Source organism: Martes martes (genome assembly GCF_963455335.1).
Source record: "Martes martes genome assembly, chromosome: 2".
Classification (NCBI taxonomy): Eukaryota; Metazoa; Chordata; class Mammalia; order Carnivora; family Mustelidae; genus Martes; species Martes martes.
In genome coordinates, this window is record NC_137889.1 from 77,318,880 (window position 1) to 77,330,774 (window position 11,895).

The window sequence follows — 11,895 nt, forward strand, 5'->3', positions numbered from 1 at the left end:
CTTTGTAAATTTCTACCTCTCTATCAAATTTCTCTCTTTAAATGTGTCCTCTCTTGAATCTACTTTATTGTTCTCTGAAATCTATCACAAAGTGAGCGATATCCTGCGTATTACAAAATGCATGGCTTAGGTTTAGTCTTCAGTATGTTTGAATTATTCCATGATTTGTTACGTCTATCATTTCACCCTTCAAACTTTTTCATCACATCCACACCTAGTCCTCTTTCAAGGATTTTTAGATGTCTTGCCACTTTTTATTTCCATATGCAATGTAAAATCAGCTTATCAAGTTCTGTAAAGAACCTTAATTGGATTTTCATTGGAATTGCACTGATTCTACAGCTCAGTTTGAGGAATAGTGGTATATCAATGATGGAGAATTCTTCTTTCCAAAATATAGTCAATGTTGCCATCTATTTACTTTGCTTGATGTTTTCAGTAAAATATTTAAGTTTCTTCTATAAAGGAGTTTTCTATATTTTTTATTGATACTCTAAATCTTAACTTAAAAAAATACATTTTCTACCTGAATGTTACGGCCTAAAGAGCGAAAATTTTGTGTTGCATGTGGACTTTTTCTTTTGGTTCAGCAAATTATTTATTCTAAGAATAAAAATGCATTTGGCAATTTCTATATGGATAGTCACATAACTAAAAGTAGATTTTTGCCTTAACTTTCCGATTATAGGTTTTATTTTATTTTATTTTTTAAAGATTTTGTTTATTTATTTGACAGGCAAAGATCACAAATAGGCAGAGAGGCAGGCAGGGAGAGAGGAGGAAGCAGGCTCCCAGCTGAGCAGAGAGCCTGATGCAGGGCTTCTTCCCAGGACCCTGGGACCATGACCTGAGCCAAAGGCAGAGGCTTTAACCCACTGACCACCGAGGCGCCCCTATAGGTTTTATTTTATTTTTACTTTTTAATTGCATTGACTAGGACTCCAGTACAATCCTTAATATAATTGATAATAGCAGCATTTTTTTTGTTACTGATCTTATTAGGGATTATTTCAGTTAAGTATGACATTCTTAATATTTTTTTTTTAAATTGGATGTCCTTTTTTAGGTTAAGTAGTTTCCATCTATTCTTAGTTTGCTAAGAGTTTTTATCATGCATTATTTTAAATTTAATCAAGAGAATTATATCTGCATGTACTAAGATGAGCTCCAGTATTAGTATCAATGGTTTTTAATCTTTAAATGTGCTGTTATAATACATACTAATTAAATTAATTAATTCGCTAACTACTTAATTGAAGTTTCTTTAACTCTGAAGTGTTCTTTACATCACACCATGATTTATCAAAAAAACTGCTTCATGTTTAGATTAGTGCTAGTTTGTTGAAGTGCATATATTGTTTAGTACATTTAAGAGAGAGAAGGCTTATGTTATATTTATTTATATTCATATCTACTATGTGAATGTGTGTAGAACTGACCCTTGAACAACACGAGTTTGATTCAAATGAATCCACTTATATGTGGACTTTTAAATTTTATTATTTTTATTTATTTAGAGAGAGAGCATGCTAGTGGGGAGAGGGGCTGAAGGAGAGGGAGAGAGACAACCTCAAGCAGACTCTGCCTTGAGCACAGAGCTGGACACGGGGCTTGATCTCATCATCTAAAGGTCATGACCTGAAATGAAATCAAGAATTAGTCACTTGACCGACCACTCAGGTACCCCATGTGTGGATTTTTTGGTAATGCATGTTAAAATTAGGGGGCACATTTTATAATTATTCCCTATGTAGAAAATACCCACCAGCTTTTATTTATTTTTTGATGGGCGAATTATGATAATAGCTATTTACTTATAGCCAGCATAGAAAAGTAGCTGAGAAAAAGTTAAATTATATTTTAAACATGTTTCTTCATTGTTTGGTATACTCTATTCTTTAAGATCTTATTTTGCTTAGTACCCACTATATGCAACTGTGTTTCATACATTTATTTATAGCAGTCTATTTCAAAGTTTAATCACAAGTCTATTTATCCCTTAATATATTCTTTTTTAAAAACAGTAAGAATTGTTAAGAATATTTAAGAAACCATGCATACTACAGCTTCCTCTTGGAGTTTCCAATACACATTATCATATTGAAGTCCCTGAGAAATCATTTATAAAATTATTTTTTGTGGGACGCCTGGGTGGCTCAGTTGGTTAAGCGGCTGCCTTCGGCTCAGGTCATGATCCCGGCGTCCTGGGATCGAGTCCCACATCGGGCTCCTTGCTCCGCAGGGAGACTGCTTCTCCCTCTGCCACTCTGTCTGCCTGTGCTCACTCTCTCTCTCTCTCTGACAAATAAATAAATAAAATTTAAAAAAAAAATATTTTTTGTATCAGCTTCCCTAAATTTTATTTGACCATCTAAGTCTGTTTCCTTCTTATATAAACCCAGCTAATATATCCCCAGTATTCTGCAGAATTCATTTTGGAAAGCATAGTTTGGGGTAAGAAATATATAATTTTTCACTAAAACTTTAAGTTAGATTACTTCCTTTTGGTATATAAATGGCTATATTCACAGGCTAGATTTTCTGGTGTAGAGTTATAGCTTTTTGTAGCTTGTTTGGCTTATTAATCCAGTATATTGCTGTAGAGTTCTGTTTAGTTTTTTGGGTTAATACTCTAACCAAGTCCCTGTTTCAAGGAATTTTTATATCCACAACTTCCCCAACTCAAGAGATACAAAACCTAAACTTGACAGACTCTTAGTAAATAATTTGGTTTGCTGCTGCATTTACCTCAAAAGTAATTATCATGGACATGTCTCTTGACTGTCTTCAATCCCTCTTTTTTTTTTTTTTTCACTTTAACTAGGATCTTAACATCTCTCAAAACCAACTCCACTTCAGTTATGATTATTTCTTGAAGACCTCACAGAAAGATGTAGTTGTTTTTAGGGAAGCGAGAGGGTAATTTTTTTTGGCTTAGAACACGTTGCTTCTGAGATGCATATGTATCAAAGTTTAAAGCTACAATAAACACATACATTTATGAATCTGGCAAGGGAATATCTCTGATGGATATTGATTTGGGAAAGATAACAACTGAAATCACAAGATTACATGGAGAGCCAGATAGAGTGGAAAGATGAAGAGGTTGAGCAGAAAGTCACTGGTTTTTGAAAGTAAAGAAGAACAAGAGAAAAATGAAAGAGATTTTAAACACCTTTCTAGATAAGTAATGGAAAATCCACAAGTTATTGCTGTAAAATAAAATGGAGGTATTGTTTGAAGATGAGGGATATGATTGTTTATTCAACAAACTATCCAGGGACTTATGTGCCACGCACTCTACTAGCACTAGACCACAAAGGTAAATAGGATGGAAAGATCCCTGACCTCATAGAGTTTGAAATACATAATGGCACCCAATTATTTAGGGAAAACCAAGGCAGATAAGAAAGTATAAAGAGGTTTTCATTAAAATTAGCAACAATGAGTATGTAAGAGATTCAGTGAGATAAGTTTTTGTGGAATAGAAGGGGAAGAAGTCATAGTTACATGGGTTGAACTGTAAGGCATTTATTTTAAACTATATGCAAATGAAAAGATTGAAATACACCAAAATATTAAGCATCTTCACTCTGGACTGTGGAATTACAAATAATTTTTATTCTGTTTTCTCTCATATGCATTTTATAAATGCCTACAATCAAGACACATCTGTTTTATAATAAGAAAAAATATTTTAGAAATGAACTGTGTGCTAATGATTATTGTTAATTAAATTTTAAATGTAAATGTAATGGAGGTATAACATTTACCTGAATAATAATATGATAAATATGAAGAAATTAAGTAAAATGATTCAAATACTGACAACAAAACCTTGGTAAACTTACTTTGAAGACTTCATTATTCTGATTGGCTCCATAATGATCTAATTAAGTCGATAATTGCCAAAACTCAAGTTGCTCTATGCTGACAACACATATCTACCAAAAAACTAGAGATGCTTGAACTGCTAGAAGTTTTTAAAAAGTGAAAAGCAAAGCATTAATTTATGTAGCTACTAAGTTGGCACATGCTAATGCTTTCAAAATGTAGAATAGCTTCAATTCCCACCAGTTTAGCAGCTGACATGATTATGTACATGAATCCTCTAGGAAATTGAAGAAACAGTAATAACAAGCCCAGTTAACAAGAGAAGAAAAGGACTGCCTGGCTGACTGTCTAAGTTTCCTGTGTTAACACTGATTATAAACTTCAGTGGTGGTAAACACAGCCATTCCATGAGATTGAGCTGTGAACATTTATGGGAAAATGAGATCAGCAGCCATGATTCCATTCTATTAAAACAACTCCTCTGAGGCCTGTGTAGGATAATACCTTTGTTATTCTCCCTTAGCTTCAGCATGGGAAAGGGCTATGGAATTAAAATTTCCAGGAGCTAAATGAGAAGGGGTTACATTGTTAATTTCTTCCAATGTTTTTGTATTGTTAGAAAAAATACACCTTGCAAACCAATGAACTACTAAGTTCTTTTATATTTGTTTTGTTTTCTTTCAGATACCTTTTGCAAACAAATTAAAGCATTTTTGAAATATTCTCAGGTGGTTTCCATGTCATTTAATAGAAAAGAGTGTGTAATTGCTAGCCTGAAGCTCATCAACCAATTACGGATTAAAATATACCTTGTGAGATGGGAAACTTCAGGGGCAGGATAATCACATATTTTAAAATTGATTATTTAGTATTACTGAGTACACTTCTAAGTCCCCTGACTTTAATTTATTCTCCCCCAAAACACTTCCACGAGGCCTCCGTGGCCTGAGACACCACTGTGCTTAAAATTCTCAGGATTATTTTTATTTTTTAATATTACAGTACAGTGTCCCAGAGGTAGACTTGTGAGAAAATCAACTGTACATAGGGAAGAGGGAAGAGAGTGGAAACTACAGATTAGAAATCAGAATTTTGAGCTCCAAGAGACCCAAAGATCATCCATTCCACATCCCATGACTGATCAAAACACATCAAAACAATTTCAATGATGTCCCTAACATGACACAAAGCTGGGGCAACACCAGAAGTTCTTCTAGCCATCAGGATTCATTGCACTTCCAAAGTAAGCACAGTAAGTCTGTTTCCTTTAGAGAGAGACAAAGAAGCCAGAGAGCCTGGGAGACCAGCCAGTGGCCCCAGGCCCCTGGTGAAAGTTAGTCATACCACAGAAAAAGGAGCTTAATGTGTGTTGTGATCTCCACTCCTTTATGTTTTAGAGCTGCTTATGTGAATTCCTTAAAGGGAACTTCACAGCACCAGACATCACAAATATGGGAAGATTCATAGGTCCAAGGAACTACTTTGACAGAGTTTTGCTTTTTTCACTTTTCAGATATTCAGGGAATCTCCCACCAGCTGAAACACTGATCTAGTCTGAGAAAGGGCTACATTTTAAAATGAATGTTTTCAGTATTTACATGAAAATAAGATGGTACAGGCCTTCAAAAAGAAAAGGGGGAGAGGAAGTACAGGGAGTTGGGGGGAAAAAGCCATCCATAAACAAGGGTACATGTCAATTTCTTCTTCATATGCTGTGGAAAAGATAAGTAAGGAACCATAGAGCTGAGACTGACCTTACATACTCTCTGTATAACTTTGAGGCGGTACTCATCTACTTGTTGTCAGTCGCTCAGTTGTACACTCTGCAAACCAGAGTTCCAATACTCCTTTACTTGCACTGTTTTTGGGAATCACAAATGCTGTTAAAAGCTCAAATGCATGTAAAAATATATTAAGTTCAACCCTAAGCTTTTGAACAACTATTAGAATTATGTTACCACTACTTCTCTGCTACATATTGAAATGATTTTGATCAATTTCTAATAATGAAACAAAAATCAGATTTAAAAAAAAATAGTTACATTCTCTTAACAGTGTCTAAGAGATCACAGGTCGACAATCTTGGGGGACCAAACAACTTTCTCCTCTAGAAGATAAGAAGGAATTAGTTCCTCGTGCAAAGCATATGGTGAAATCTTGACAAAAAAATATAAATAAATATCTGCAATTGTCTTGATTGTGACTTCTCCTTCATACTTCTGAAGATGGTTTCTTATGCCACCTATGGCAAAGATGCCCTATCTCTAAACTCGGGAACAGTTGTTTTTAACGCCACTAATGATTTCATTTCCGGTTAGAAAGATTATATTTTTAAAAATTATTATTGAAGTATAGTTGACACACAATGTTACATTAGTTCCACATGTGCGACATAGTGTTTCCACAAGTATATATGTCCAACCATGTTTGCCACAAGCATAGTTACTGTTGTTCATCATACAGCACTATACTAGTACCATTGACTATATTCCCTGTGTCATACCATTTGCCCCATGATTTATTTCTTCATTCCATAACTGGAAGCCTGCTCCTCTCACCCCCATTCACCATTTTTGCCCCTTCCTCTACCTTCTATCCCTCTGGCAAAATGAGAGATTAAATTTTAAAAATGCTAATGTGCACAATATTTTGCCTCTGTAGTCTCAACATGTTTCCCCCACTGGCCCCTAGCCCTGTAATTGAGAGTATTGAAATAAATACAATTGTGCCTACAGATTAAGACTGTGCTAAGATTAAGAACAAAACCCATATTCAGGCACTGAAATACCACACTCATTTTCATTAATGAAACAAAAAACAAACAAACAAACAAATAAATACTCTGCTAAGCCTTAGGATGCAAATACAACTGAAGTGCTTTGAGGTTAACCTGTTTCCTAAAGCAGTGTTTCACAGGTGTGAGGTTTGTAGTCCCAGTGTTGGGATTCCTCTGTGATGCCTACTTAAAATGCAGATACTTGGATTTTCTCTAAGACCTCTGGAATCAGAATCTCTCTGGTGGGGTCTAAAATTCTCTTGCCCACCAAAATCTGACAGCTGTAGACATAGTGTAAGGTCTGCTGTCAGTGAGGAAAGTCAGTGAGCTAGAAACGGCACAGAACAACGTCATTATGGACACCCCTGGGCCCTCTCATTATGCCTGCCATTTTTTATTTTTATTCTCATGCTGCTTGCATCCTTCCAGCCCAGGGAACCTTCTCTCAGTGAGAAGCTCCTGCTGTAGAAGGTACTCTCCAATTCCATGGGATAATTTTATATCATTGTGACATTTGATTACTATAATTTCTGGAAATAGAGTTGAATGGCTTAGCCACATCCTCAGAGAATCACAGTACATTTTTTAGAACATGACTTCAATTTGAAATGATGCCACCAGATGGCCAGCTTTAGAGAAGATCAAATGAACTGTCCTTCAGTGGCCAAAGAGTCCCAAATTCTAAAACGTAGTTGCTTTTGATATTAAACAGTGTGACCTTGTTATAACCACAATCTACAATTTTTTTTTTTTTTTTTTTTTTTTTTTTTTACTGTGTGAGTGCAAACGAGTACTGTAGTGGATTAATTCTTTTACTATAACATATTCATGGAGCTCTATTAGCCCACAAATAATGGAACACCCTACTCTATCTCTCCAAGGAGAAATCGTGTTCCATGATTACTTAAATTACCCAGTTGATGTCTGAGATTCTAATTCTACATAAGGAGTGACTGCAGTAATGTGTCCCTGCTTGTTTAGATATGTTCTTAAATCTTCTAGTGGGATTATATTATGGTTACCATGGCAGACAATAGTACATAAGCCCATTGGATCACCACATTTGCAGTGAGCATAATCCAAATTGTATTCTAATTCAAATGATATATTTACATAGGGTATAAGTCTTTGCACTGGAAAATGTGGCTCTGTGATACAATAATGATATTTAAAAGTATTTGCCTTTTACACTTAATATGATTCATATATGTAATAAGAAACATGGCTTAAAGTTACCACAATGGTAGGATTGACATGCATGTATTAATACAGAGTAATATGTATGTCTAAGGGAATAAGTCATATACATAAGCAGGGAAATAGTTTCAATGCATAATTATTTACCATATTTAGTGCTTTATGCCATATTTATATTATGGAAATATTGATAAGGTGAAGATTTAAAAGTATATAGCCAGTGCCTGTTCCATAGTGAATTGATAATTACAATCCTTGATTTTGGTTATCATGAGTAACCAGAATCCAGAACTTTCGTCAGTGTAGTCATCTTGGACAAATCACTACACATCAGTCTAAGTTGTTTTGTTTGAATTGTTCATATAACCCGCTTAACATAAAGTCTGCAATAAGTAATAATTAAACAAACTTTTGTTATTGTTACTAATTCTTTATTTTTAATTTTTAAAATATTTTTAAAATAAAAAAAATATTTGATTTTTATTGTTTTAACTATGTAGGCCCTGACATATTTGGAAGGGCTTTTTCTATAGATCTCTATGAGGTGACACAGCTTATTTAAACACAAAACTAGGAAAAAAAGAAAAACACATTCACTTGGAGCTTTTCCTTATTTAATGTCGACTATCAGTCATTTGAAAAAATCTGATTGTAAAGATAATTAGCTTTTGTTTACATAGGTCACGGAAATTTAGTTCATGCACTTTCCTAATCAGTTGCGTAGGAAGTGCTTACCATGTTCAGTCTTGATTGAGCTTGTTTTAAAAGACTGTAATTTTCAAACCCACGAACCTATTTATTATGCGTTTGATGAAGGGTGAATTTATAGTTATGATGAAACATTTTGTACAGGTAATACTACACTTACAGATATGGTGTATTCTTCCTTCTGAAGAATGAACTCTTATAGACACAGAAAAAGTTTCTCAAAGACCAGACACTGATAATTTTTTCCTAAACTCTTTGTCAGATGGTCAGGTAGAGCAGAATACAATCATTTTACAAGACCTTCAGTTTGTTGCTTCAAAGGGCAGGATGATTTCAGAACATAAAAAAAAGTTCAGTACCTGTATGGGCTTTATCCCGCTAGGTTCTTACAATTCTATTGCTTCATATTTTTAATCTCACTGTATTGTCTTCATAAAATATATTTATAGCCTAGCGTGTTGCCTCTTAAAAAAAAAGGACACATTTTAAATCTTGTGAAGAGTAAATCCAAAAGGAATTGATGGTTTTGTTTGATTAAGCTCTTCCTCTCTTCCCTTCATAGCAGACATGTCATTGAGCACTATTTCTGAGGCTATAAAATTTGGAAAATTATTATTTTTTTAAATTTAGCACTTGCGTAGATATTTATACAAAATGTATTTATACAAAAATGTATTGTTTATGTTACATTAAGTTATTCAATTCAAAGTAACTGTTTTTTTTTTCCTTTTTGTATTCATCTTATTTTGTTTTTTTACATGGAGCTGAGAGACACCCCCCCTTTTTTTGAGAGATGCCTTTTCTTATTAATACTGCCATGATACAGTTTGATGCCAATTTTAAAAAATTTCACAATCACACAACATTGGGTTAAGATTCTCAGTGACTATAAATAGTATCCTTTTTTTTGATTATTATGTGTCTGTTGATGATTATGTCTTATTTAAGAATTTGTTATGCAAGATCAAAGGTATCATCAAAAGTTTTTTTTTATTACTTTTGCTAAGAATATGAAAACTTGCAGAGATTTACTTGGAAATCGTAAATTCCAACAATTCTCTGGGAGACATTTTCTTTCTTTCTTTCTTTCTTTTTTTTAAAGATTTTATTTATTTATTTGACAGAGAGATCATAAGTATGCAGAGAGGCAGGAGGGGTGGGGGGAAGCAGGCTCCCCACTGAGCAGAGAGCCTGTTGCTATTACCAATTAATTAGCTAAGCACCATCTGAGTTCAGCTCATGATACCGACTCTTTTCCCTCATCTGTGAGAAATGACTTTGGACTACATAATTCTAATGTATCTTTCAAATATAAAATTCTAGTGTTTCAGGTTTCATGAGACTGGATTTACATTGGCATTAGATTAAATTTAGCATGTTAATTACTTGCTCTGTAGTTTTTGAAAATTAATACAAATAGAGGGATATGTCAAAAAAGGAAATTTGTAAGAATCTCCGTAGTGGATCATTTGAATTATTTCCAGGGTTGTAGATCAAATCAAGTCATGATTTTCAAAAGTTCTCATCAATTTTTACCACCCCAGCATTTTTGTTAGTGTAAGAATTTAATAATAATATATCATTCTTGTCTAATATTTATAAAAGATTCCACTGAGATTGACACTTCTTTCCCCTCTCAGATTTCTTGGTTATATGGCCTTATAGTATGTATACCTTAGTGTTTTGGTATTTACATTTGTATTTTTAAGAGCTTAATAGTGCAAAAAAATTCCACTTAACTTTTATCATGAAAAAGTTAATGAAAATGCTACTAAATTTATCTAAGTAAATTAGAAAACCAAATGGTTTCAAGATATATGTATTCATTAAATGACTTGCAAATGGTATTTCTGTGAGATCCATTTGTTTTTTGAATTCTTGACAACTCAATTTTTTTTAATTTACTGAATAATTAGTTAATATTGGTTCTATCCTTGCAAGTCCAATAGTCACAGATAGATTACATTGAGAGCATGCCTTCGGCACACTCAAAAACAAGCAAAACCCCATTTCCTTATTTATCTCATGAGGGTATTCCTCAGCATAAAACATATAATAATTAAAACAAAAAGGGGGATATCAAAGAGGCGTACTTTTGAGGATAAGCAGAAGGCGTTGGTGGCAAAAGCCAGGTTTATATAGGAAAACTGATAAAGTTCCCTGGAGAGTAAGTTCTTTTGGTTAATGATAAAGAACTTCCCAGGCAAATTCTTGGGAGGTGCTGGAACCAAGCTGTTGGAATTCAGGGTTTAAGTTAGTATTGTTTTGAGATGGAGGAAAAAAGATTGGTCAGTGCTGCAAATTAAGTTTCGCCTTGAGAGAGGGGACTGCTTTAAAAAAAAAGAAACCCTCATGATCAGGCAAGCTAATCACAAGCTTGATGGCTTACTGCACTGCTCTCAGCATAGTAACATGGAAGAAGCCCAAAGCTGCCAGTACTAGACTGGGGAGGTAGAATGAGACGCAGCCAAACATCCATTTCATCTTGGGCACATGCATGCACACACATCCAACAACATGACAAATAAAGAAGGAAATACATAACTGAAGGTGATTATGTTTCAGAAGAAATGCTATTTAAGAAAAAGGATTGACAAATTTTTAAATAAATACATTGAGGAACATCAAGTAGATAAGTCATAATGTCCAAAAATAATACATTATAAAATGAAATCAGAGTTAACTAAATAAAAATAAGAACACTTTTAAAGGACAAAATAATTTGAAATATTGGCAAACATACCTATAAACATTTAAATAAAAGTTAAATGGAGAAGTTAACACACTAGGTTATACAGAAAAACAAAATATGATGAATTGCAGAATACTACTGAGAAATTTATCAAGAAAAAGTGCTAAAAATAAATAAGTCAATTTAACAAGGAGAGTGTTAAAAGCTACCAAGGAAAAAAGAACACATTCCCTACAAAGGAATGGCAATTAGATTAACAGAAGTCTTTTCGTTAAATTAATATAAGCCACAGAACATCTGAAAGTGTTGGAGAGAAAGTATTACCAACTTAAAGTTGCTTACCTATCTAAAATATGATTTAATATTAAGAGGAAGATGAGATTTTAAGACACAAAGAACAAGACAATTTACCTCTTATTGACCCACACTGAAATATTTTAGAAAGGTTTTCCTCAACATAGAAGTAAACCATTAGAAATGTATGGTGTGCAAGGAAAAAATGGCAAATACAGAAATTAAATGAACTATCGACATTAAGTGTAATCTAATATCCTATTGTCTTTTAAAGGTGAGGCTTTTATTATCACTAATTTCATATAAGGTCTTATATTTTGGAAACATGTTGAAAGCTTAAGGATTTTTTTGTTCAGAGGAAAGTCATATTGAATTTTTTAGACAGGAGAAATTC